The sequence below is a fragment of the Crocuta crocuta genome, unplaced genomic scaffold (genome assembly GCF_008692635.1).
Source record: "Crocuta crocuta isolate KB4526 unplaced genomic scaffold, BGI_CrCroc_1.0 scaffold312, whole genome shotgun sequence".
NCBI classification, from domain to species: Eukaryota; Metazoa; Chordata; class Mammalia; order Carnivora; family Hyaenidae; genus Crocuta; species Crocuta crocuta.
This window is the reverse complement of record NW_027527378.1, coordinates 341,604-352,953: the sequence shown is the minus strand read 5'-3', so window position 1 is coordinate 352,953 and position 11,350 is coordinate 341,604. Positions and strand designations below refer to the sequence as shown.

The following is an 11,350-nucleotide window of genomic DNA, read 5'->3' as shown; positions in this document are numbered from 1 at the left end:
GAGGACCGGCGAGCCACGGAAGCTCTCATCACATACAAACCCATTCTAGCAAAGTTTTCCAGTCTGTAGTCACTATTTGGGTGAATACATGGGACAGGCTGCACGTGTAAGCAGCAAAGTTTCTCTATATTTAGGAAACCCAAATGACCAAAGCACCAGAACTTCCCTTTATCTAGGGCCACCATCTTTCAACAAGCTTAACATTTTACAAACAGTTGGCGCAGGGGCTCTATCACTGGCTATGCGGAGGAGGCCCATTGGCCAACGACATGCTTTGCAGGAAGTGGGCAGGCTGCATGTTCTAAGAAGGGATGTGGATACAGCTCTTGTGACCCACAGTTTGACTTCACCCCTTGCCTTGCAACACACAAACAGGCCTGCTCCTGAGACTGAAACCTCCTTGGAAAGGACTGGGCCTGGAATGGGCCCGGCCTTCCCCATCCTGGAGGAGCTCATTAAGTGGCACCTTTTGGGGACGGCCGTCTAAGTCTCCATTGTTTATAACTCAGCCTGAGTTTTCAGACCCTTCCCTGGAAGAGGCTGATGACATGGGCAGTGGGCAGGAGACGTATATGAAAGTAGGAGCCGAGAGGGGGTGCAACTGGAGGATGCGGGCCCTCTGACAAGACTGGGGAATCTGAGACTGTTCTGGCCCTGACACAGAACAGCCTCTACTAGAGGCTTTTTCCTGAGTTACTTCCTGTTTTCAAATGCCAAGCCGAGTGAAGACTCACACTAACATGATCCTGGACATCACATTCACCTTCTCTGTGAATGGGGAGCATCCTAAAAACCCCAAATCTCTTCCCTGGTATTTTGGGCTTAGAACAGCTCTATATTTAACCATCTTTTTTTTTTTTAATGTTTTTATTTTATTTTGAGAGACTGAGACAGAGAGTGAGCAGGGGAGGGGCAGAGAGAGAGAGGGAGACACAGAATCTGAGCTGTCAGCACAGAGCATGACGCGGGGCTCGAACCCACGGACTGTGAGATCATGACCTAAGCCGAAGTCAGACACTTAACTGACTGAGCCATCCAGGCGCCCCTTAATGTTTATTTATTTTGATAGAGAGTGTGTGCACATACGCACACGAGCAAGGGTCAGAGAGAGGGGGAGAGAGAGAATCCAAAAGAGGCTCTGCGCAGTCAGCAGTGAGCCTGACGCAGGGCTGAACTCATAAACTGTGAGATTATGACCTGAGCTGAAGTCGGACACTTAACTGACTGAGCCACCCAGAAGCCCCTAACCCACAATCTTTTTAATCCCCCTACTGTATACGTGAACCTGCAAAAATGCTTCCCTTGCTCAGTATTCTCTCAAATACAAACATATCGAATTCAAGATGGAGAAAACAAAAATCCTTCTCTGGCCTTAGGACACATGAATAAATCCATTTAGAGCAGCTGCCTGATCAGAGCCCCTTACTGAAAAGCTGAATGAACTTTCATCATGACACAAATTGTCAGAGAAAGTGGTGGTAGCCTAAGAGCTCAGGTCCTCTACAATGGGCACATCAGATACAGGAGAGAGTACAGTTAAGAGGAAAGAAAAGAAACAGTGTGAGGCAGTGATAAAGGTTCTCCAGCTAATTGTTCATATTGGGAATGTTCGCTTTGTAAAGGTTTAATGAGATAAAGTCATATACTGTACAAATTTCAACCATTTCAAGTGTACAGTTCAATGACTTTTAGTAGACTCAGAGTTGAGGAACCATTATCACAATTTTAGAAAACTTTCATCATCACACAAAGAAATCCCGCACCCATTATTAGCTATCGCCTCCCAACCAACTTGTCCGAGCAGCCCTAGGAAACCACTGATTGACTTTCTGCCTCTGTGTATTTGCCTATTCTGGACATTTCATATAAATGGAATCATACAACTGTGATCTCTTCTCCCTGGCTCCTTGTGCTTAGCATAGTGTTTTTCCAAGTTTTATTCATGTTGTAGCATGTGTCACTACTTAATTCCTTCTTATAGCTGAATATCATTCCATTATATGAAGAGATCACATTGTATTTATCCACTCATCTGTTGATGGACATTTGGGTTGTTTCTACATTTTTGGCTATTGTGAATAATGCTGCTATAAACACCTGTGTACAAGTTTTTGTTTGGACATATGTTTTTATCTTGGGTATCTACCTAGGAGTGGAATGCTGGGTCATATGGTAACTCTATGTTTAACCTTTTGAGAAGCTGCCAGACAATTTTCCAAAGGGGCCACACCATTATGCATTCTCACCAGCAACATATGAGAGTTTCAGATTCTCCACATTTGTTACAATCTGGCTTTTTGATTAGAGCCATCCTGGTGTGTATGAAGTAGTATCACTATGGTTTTGATTTGCATTTCCCTAGGACTAATGATGCCAAGCATCTTTTTATGTGTTCACTGGCCTTTTGCAGAACTTCTTTGGAGAAATCTCTTCTCTGATCCTTTGCCCCTTTAAAAATCAGGTGGTCTTTTTGTTATTGAATTTTAAGAGTTCTCTAATATTCTAGATACAATCCTCTTATGAGATACATAACCTGCAAATACTTTCTCCTACTCTGTAGGTTGTCTTCTTACTCTCTTGATGGAGTTCTTTGAAACACATTTTTAAATTTTGATGAAGTCCAATTTATTCTTTTTTGTTGCTTGTGTTGGGTGTCATATCTGAGAAACCATTGCCAAATCCCGATCATGAAGATGTACTTCTATGTTTCAAGAGTTTTATAGTTTTACTTCTCACATTTAGACCTTTGATCTATTTGGGGTTACTTTTTGTATATGGTATGAGGTAGGGGTCCAACTTCATTATCTGCATGTGGACATCCAACTGTCCCAGGATTGTTTGTTGAAGACTATTTTTCCCCACTGATTGGTCTTGGCAAGTTTTTGAGAAATCAATTAACCGTAAAGGTGAGAATTTGTTTTTGGATTCTCAATTCTATCCCATTGATCTATATGTCTATCTTTATGTCAGTACCACACAGTTTTGATTACTGTAGCTTTGTAGTAAGTTGTGAAATCGGAGGTTAGTTCCCCAAGTTTGTTCTTCTTCAAGGCTATTTTGGCTACTGAGTCCTTTGAATTTCCATATGAATTTTAGGACCAATGTGTCAATTTCTGCCAAGAAGCCAGATGAGATTTCACATCGGAAACTGCTCCATACTTGAGAATTTAATAAACAATGAGATACTGAGATCCATAAAATGTTTATCTGTAGGTAACTTATTTATAACAGCATATTATTTACTTCATTGAATTTAGACAGAAAAAAACAAAACTTTTATTGAAGGGCATCTGCAGCCTAACAGAATCTATTAAACACGTCAATNTTTTTGGGTGGGGGACAATTTTGATTAAAAAAATATCTATAGTATAGGACAAACTCATTATTTTACCTTATGTTAATATGTTTACTTTTATTTTCACAAATGCTAGAGTGTGGTCTACACTTTCAGGAGTTTTTTTTAATTACAATAAAATATGTATAACGTATTGCAGGAGACTTTTAAACAACTAAATAAAATGCTAGGAACAAAGAAGTAGGATTAAGTGTTGCCAAGATTGAGGACAAAAATCTGAGCTGATTTTGGTCTTGAGTGTAGGAGAAGGTTACTTGGACAAAGCAAAGGTATTTCGAAATAAAGGTACCACTACGAATTCAGTCTCAGAGGCCAGAAAATTGCACCCCTAAGGTGAGCCTCTGAACAGGAGCTGACAGAAGCCCATCTTTTTGTCTCCCTGGAGCATGAGGTGCTGAGGCCTGTGGGCAAATGTATGGCTGTAAGGGCTGTTGCTTCCCGTGATCCCAAGAACAGCTCCAAGCTGGGTGGTTCTTAACCCTGACGATTTTACAAGGCTGATGTGAAGATCAAATAGGATAAATACATCGGAAGTGCTTAATGAGCTCTCTAGAACTGGCAGTCAAGGCTCAGTGACATTGCTTCTCAACTTCATAGGGCTGCCAACTGAGTCATAAATAATAGCTAGCTAATATTTATTTAGAATTAAGTGCTTTGCAGGTTACCATCTTGTGGAATCCTCACAACTCTATGAAGTAGGTACTATTATTATTTCCATTTAAAATAAGGAAACTGAGGCACTCACCTAAGGCCACCAAAGGTACAGGTGAAGGAGCTAGGATTCTGCTCAAGCAATAGGACTCCAGAGCCTGCGTTCTTAGCCACTTCACCAGTCCCTAGACCTCCAGTGACTTGTTTCGATGAAATGCTCAGTTCTCGAGTCAAATCCATTACCATCCCTTGGGAGGATGAGAGGAAAAGTGCTATGTGAGTTGCTCCATGTCATGAATCCCACGTCAGTTTTCTATACATGGAGATGCAGCAACTGCACTGCTTACTACTAGTTGTTTAAGGGTATGGGCTTTATGGTGAGCACATTAGGCTTCAAATCCTAGCCAGGTGACCTGGGGCAAGTGAACGTAAAGTCCAGAAACTTTCAGTCTCCTCATCTACAAAATGAGGAGACTACTCGCTTCACTGCCCTGCTGTTAAAAGTAAATGTAATAATAAAAGTGATACCCTTGACATTGTGCCCAGCCGTAATAAGTGCTGCAAACCGAAAAATTATAAGGCCTACATACTTTGATTCAGTCCTTATAAAAATTATAGTTGAAATCACAGGCCACAAGTTTCTGGGACAGTAAGGAGAAATTTGGGAGTGAAGAAGTTGGTAATACAGTGCTTTTAAGAATGTAAATCACTGGGTTTCAGCTCATTCAGCTTTGTTTATAAAGATAAAGAACATTGGAGAATATTTATAGATCTTATCACACAATTTAAGTTCTTTCCCCTATCACACCCCTATTACAATAAGACCCACTGAGCAGATGCCCAAAGACAAAAGTGAGGGCCTAAAATGGTCAGTACATCTGCCTCTCCCCCAACTTGTTTTTGTAAATAAAGTTTCACTGGAACACAGCCAGATTCATTCATTCGCATGTTGCCTGTGCTGCTTCAGCGCTCCGAGGGCAGAGTTGGGTAGTCAGAAGCCCTACGGCCCACAGAGCACCAAATATTTACTCTCTGGCAAAAAACCATGAAGAGATCCTTCACCCTAAACCATGAAGAGATCCTTCATCTTTGCTTTCCTCATCACACAGAGCAGGAGGCAGACATCTCTTCCCATCCTCCCAAACCACCAAGCAAGTGTCTAGCAACGTGCAAAGGAGACGACACAACACTGAAGTGTGAAAGAAACCAGTTTTCAAAATGCCAGGAGGAGAAAAAAGCTTTATAAATAGGAAAAAAAGAGAATATCATCATTAAATAACAGGATTTGCCCTGCTTTAACATTACTTTCTGTCCCTTAAACTGCTTCCAACTTCAAAGGCCCATTATCCCCCATTTGAAATCAAATGAGTTCTTTACAAAGAAGGAACTAACAAGGAGCTGCTTGCTGTTCAAAAGCGAGGGACCACAGTGCTCAAGATGGGGACGGCCTGGCAATCACATCAGTCAGTGCAAAATCTGCATTTTATTAAAGACATTTGGGAAGATCCATTCAAAAATACATTGTGCTCAGTAAAAATTGACCATTTCATGCTGATAATTAAGGTTACCACGGAATAGATATTTGTATAATATTTACAGCAACGATAGAAATTTTACAGAAGTTTTGAATGGAATACATGCCAGAAAAAACTTGCTAAGATGTACCAACACATGATACAAAGAGTTATATAAACACTTTACAAATGGTTCATAATTAGCTTGTGAGGAATTTAAATATTCAACACTTTAAATTCAGTTTGGATTCAAAAATTAAAAAGGTTAACACCACGTCACACCCTTGCCACAGTAAAAAGTATGGAATTACACTCTGTATTATGGATTATAAAGTCTGTGCAATTAAGAATTTCCACTGATTTCTTCATCTACCACAAATTTGGATGTTACATCATTCTGGCTTATCCCTATTTTTTATTTCATGCATGAGAAGGGTTCTCGACGTCACCCTGCCCTGTGTCTTCCCAGATACCCCCTTTGAACTTCCTAGAGATTGAAGAAGCTCAGAACAGTCTTCTAAGTATATACAGAATAACTACCTGAATTCGAAATGGCACAAAGCAATTCTTGGAGATAGGAATTAGGGGCAACTATTTTGTTTGGTTTTACCGGTTCTGTTAATCAATCCAAGTTTACAGTGAGAATTCACTTCTTGCGATCATAGCTTACCCCTCCAGCCTGACTCAATCAGTGACCAAGGCGGAAACAAGGAGAGGGAAACAGACTGAGATGACTGACTACACTCACTTGTATATCTCTAGTGAAAATGGAGTTCATACGAGCTTTGCTTTCCATTTTGGAAAATCTAAGCCATGGTGGAGAACTTAAAAGTTCTCCAAGAGAAAAAGCTTCATTTTTTTTTTTTTCTTGAAACTCTGAATGCTTTGTAACTAGAGCTTTTGACAACTCTGGCGATAAACACTTTAATCCCCCCAAGAGGGACAAAAGTCAAGGCATCTACCTTTTCTATTCCTGGGTTTTGTCCGTATTAGCCCTGAAGCAGAGCACTGGGACAAGCTTGTCTATGCCTGACACAAATCAGATCAGGCTTTTGGGAAACTAAAATCCCAAACCAAAGGAAGTCCTGAGGAATTCTTAGCAGTCTGTCAAAACGGAAGGGATGGAGGAACAGATAAGGCCTCTTTCTCCCTGATACTCTGTGCTGGAAGAGTAGCAAACAAGGCAACTTCTAATCTGCGTACAACATGGAAACCGATTTTTTTTTTTTTAAAGATTCCAAAGGAGGGTCAAAATATGACCCGAGGATCAAATGGGGTTCAGAGAGCGTAACCTTGTGGGTAATGAAGGGCCTTAGAAGTGAAACCAGTTTCACTGCTGCAGTTCTCTGGCCCTGGAAATCCAATGTGCAGACTACTACAAATTTTTTCTGGCAAAACAAAAGACAAACCTCCCTCAAATCTGGGAGTAAACAGGTATTGAATGAAGATACAATGTAGGTCATGATCATCTTTAATATCCTATAGGAAATACACAGAAAGGCGGGCCAGTGCCTGGAGTAGAGAAAGGTGGAGTCCGGACCAGGCCTAACGCTGATGAATCAACAAAGCACTAAGAAAAATGAATATTCACGTAGTAACTGACTTGGCACAAGTCTATGATCTTTTATAGTACATTCGATTAAAAAAGAATAGAATAGAATAGGATAGAATAGGATAGGGCGGCAGGCCCAGAGTTTCCTCGCCACCTTACTTCTACAACATTGTGTGTATACAGACAGACGAGGGACTTGAGGGACTTGTCCTGTCACGGCCTCATTTTCTTGCATTAACTCATGGTTTCGAAGACAGAATTTTTTGCCCAGCTGATGAATCAGACCTCAAGATATTCTACATATCTCAGCTGGTTAAGATACAAAATGAAGAAATCAGAACCACTTTACGAGTTTTTGTTTTGTAAGACGGTTCTTTAAGTCTCTGAGAGAACGTTCTTGTGGGATTCTGGCCCTGGAGATTAGCAACAGGACACTTTTCTGCAGCCCCTTTTAAAGAAACCATTTTTTTGTAAAGTGTAAATCAGTTTTCTCTGCCTACACACTTTAATAGTGATGAACTGAAGGAGGCAAGGAAATATTTCAATATTCTCTGACTTGGTTCAGTGGATCATACCACATCCCCAGCTCACAAAAGTAGGAGTCTGTGGATCTCAGTGCTCACATGGAGCTCAATATCCCACTATAATGTAGGAGTTTACGAACTTCTAGATATAAAAGCAGTGCTCTCCAGAAAAAAATGTTGTGACCAGGAGAGAATATGCAGATTTCTGAGTCCCAGCTGAACTCTGGGAATAAGTCGCAATGAGCGATTGCCCTTGCAGAAAGTTGGGTCACCACCAGGACCTAGGTGAACAGAAGTGGACAGAACCTTCTACATACTTGAAAAGTAATCCTCTGGCCTTTAAAAAAAGTTGTACACTTATTGAGTCATTCTCAATACATAGCTAGAAGAAAAATAAATGGCTTTTTTCCTTATTTACTCTAAAAACTAGTTTAAGAAGTGAGGATACTATGATGTTAACTAAGATAAGGGGTGCTGGGAAGGGAAAATGGGATAGCATTTCCTAGCGAAGTCCACTAATTTTCAGATTAGGAACATGCTAAACTGGCTAACTCTACAACCACAACATACTTTATAATACATGACGTGACTAGAAACTAACCAGCACAGCTCTGAGCTTAGAATTAAAGTACAACTGCATATGGCGAATCTTAAAGCAGGTTTTAAAACAGATTTAACCAAAGCATACAGCACAAACACTCCTATAACAGCCACATCACAACCACCAGTAAAGAGTTTTTTGCTTCTAATCGGTCTGTCAGATGCCAATATTTGTAAAGAGCTATTAAATGACTTGAATAAAAAACAATGACATTTTCTTTTGGGAGACACAACTAAAAGCCATGGATGCCTTTGAGCAGTTGGTAAAAATCATGCCAATCTGCCAGGCTGATGCTTGCTTCTAAATATAAGCCTCATGGCTCTGTGAAAGATTTTCTAAAGATGGTGACCTAGAATTTAAGTTCTCAAACACCTATAAAGCCACTCTGGTCTCCTCCCAAAGAATGTACCTTTTAGCAGGCCTGCGACAATGAAAACACCCAGAATTCCAGGGATTCAAAAAGAGTGGTAGAAGATTCTTTCAGAGACTACGATACTGAAGAAGTCATACCCGCGGTCTCTCCGGTAGCCTGCAGAGAGCCAGGACAGAGCCAAGCTCTGTAGACGAGTGGGCTTGGAGTGCAGTAGGGCAGGGTTTCTCGGCCTCCCCACTACTGACATTTGGGGCTCATCATGCATTGTTTGTGGGGGGTCCTGTGGACGCAGAATGTGCAGCAGCAGCCCTGGCCTTCACCCCCTAGATGCCAGGGGCACCGCACCACTCCCAGTTACAACCACCAACCAGGGCTCCTGACACTGCCGAATGTCCCAGGGAGGCAGAATTGGCCCTGACTGAGAACCACTGCTACAGAGATGGCTCACATGAGCTCCTTAGCACGGAGCACTTTTAATCTTGGGCTCTGAAGAGGCTAACCCTCAGACTGAGACCAAGAAGGTTCTGTAAAGTTCATCCAGAACTTCTGAGAAGAAAAACGAGGATGGCGATAGAGCAAAGGTAGAAAAAGAGTGAAGCAGAGTTTCTTTTCAAAAAGAGATCAGCAACACTTCCATAACACAAAGTAATTCATAAGCCTTCATTCAGCCATAGTCTATCCTTTAGGAAGTTAGGGCAGAGAATAGAATATGGACATCATAACTTTCCCTTCCTAAAGAAAATGCAGACTTTTGTGACTTTAAATCAAGTCCTTCTTACCATGTATGGCGATTTTTGTGAGGTCAATGATTTATCAACCAGAGGAAAATGACAGTTAAAAGCTAAGAGAGGGCCCATTGGATTTGAGAGAAAAACTTGACCATTCCCCATGGCGAGCAGGAAGAGAATTATACATGCTAGAAGTGCAGATTGTAGTTCACTTATTACAGCTTACTGAGGTCGATGAAAAGTCAGAATGGACAAAAGCTGAGAAGAAGATAAAAGAGCTACCTCAAAAACACTAGTTGAAAACACTGTAGATATTTTCTGGCTCAAATCTGGGAATGTACGAAAAGTATGTATTGACTCTTCATCAGTTAGGTTTACTTTGCTCTAGGTAGAAGGCAATTATTCTAGCCCTTCTTTGAAGAACCATCATGAATATAAATGTTCTGCAAACATCTGAGATCCCAGTGTTAGCAAGGATGAAAACATGGGAAACCAGCCCCTAGGTGACAACGAGCCTCAAATGCCACAGCATGGCAATGTGACTGCGCAGTTCCTAAGCACACAGCACAGTGAGAAGTCTTTCCAGAGGAAAAAATGTAGTTTCTGGTTCGCAAGGGGGAGATACAAGGTACAGATCTAGTATGAAAAAGAAGAGTTACACACCCTTTTCAGAGTCATTAGCGTCCAGGCAAAAACTGCTAAGGGTTCACGTCACTTATATAACTGAGCAGCTGCCTGGGAAAAGCCAGAATTCAGAGCTACTTGAACAGGAAAGAAACAAGATATAAAAAGAACTGAAGAGCATGCAGACTATTGGTTTGAATCAAATTGTCTTAATGATAGTACCCAGTTGAGTTCCATTTTAGTGCCTATTATACTTATTAAAATCAAATAAAAAGCACCTTAAAATGACCTCTATATATAATCAATACACATCATTATAGTAGTTATATAAAAATGTAATATGCACACAGTTTAAGCTTCAAAGAAACTAAGACCTTTTCATTATAATCTTCATTATTCATCAGAGCTATGATTCTCAAAATCTTGGGGGAGGGGGAACAGTAACACAGCACATTTCAATGATCCTGACTTGATTCAGGGGCCTATGCTCTCAGAATCCTGGGACAAGTAATAAATATTGAGAAGTTACCCCTCTGAGGGGTGTGTGAGAGGGGATCTTGAAAAATATTATTGCTAAGAGTCTACTTCCAAAAATCCAATTCTCTTGATGGATGGTCTTGAGGTGATTTCTGTCAAGGATGGCCAGAGACACTGGGCTATAACTCTTGCTGGCCAAAGGCTTTGATGACACTTGGGAGTAACTTGGGAGCCGAAGGAGATCAAATGAAGGAAAGAAGTCCTATTCTGACCGTGTGTGTGTATACTGATATACATGATGACCTTGTTATAAATGGACAGTCCCAGGAAGAAAGAGTGAATATAGCAATTTTCTCTACATCTGGAATTGCTTCAGGAGCCTTTGAAATATACTGGAAAGAGCAACGACAACAACAACAAAACATTTGGAAATAGAAATGCCACACATGTATCTCACACCCCACCAGCCAAGAGTCTCCGGTACAGTGCACAGGATTCAGGAGCATAGAGCTGGTCTGCAAGACCTGCAGACAGGTGCCTCTTAGAAACTTGCAACTAGGAATGTTCACTGGCAAATCTTTGGTCTATACTCTACACTAATGCGAAGGAGAAGAGTATATTCTCTTTACGAAGACCCGCGAGTAACCCTGGATCTATTCTCGCCTCAGGTACGAGGATCGTCCCTGGATGTGAACGGGAGCCACTTGTGAGGGCGGAGACAAGGCTGGCTAGAGTTCCCAATGGCCTCACTGGCTTTCTTGTCTGTGGGTTCGGAAGGAGATGCTGCATCTCATCTGCTACCAAGGACCACGTCTAGAGGCTACTACTGGGGCCTAAAAGTTGAGCACGGTTCCCACTGTTGGTCACACAGAGCCACGATTCAACTCCCTTGATTAGAAGTATAATACTCACTTCATATCACAAATGTATAAAAATATGGCAGATACTGTG

At 41.2% G+C, this 11,350-nt stretch overlaps 1 protein-coding gene across 1 annotated transcript in view; it reads right to left on the bottom strand.

The window, feature by feature from the left end:
• The window catches only part of CDKL5 (cyclin dependent kinase like 5), a 104,177-nt gene that overhangs the window by 10,645 nt on the left and 82,182 nt on the right, over positions 1-11,350 (bottom strand). The gene's annotated exons all lie outside the window — the stretch shown is intronic.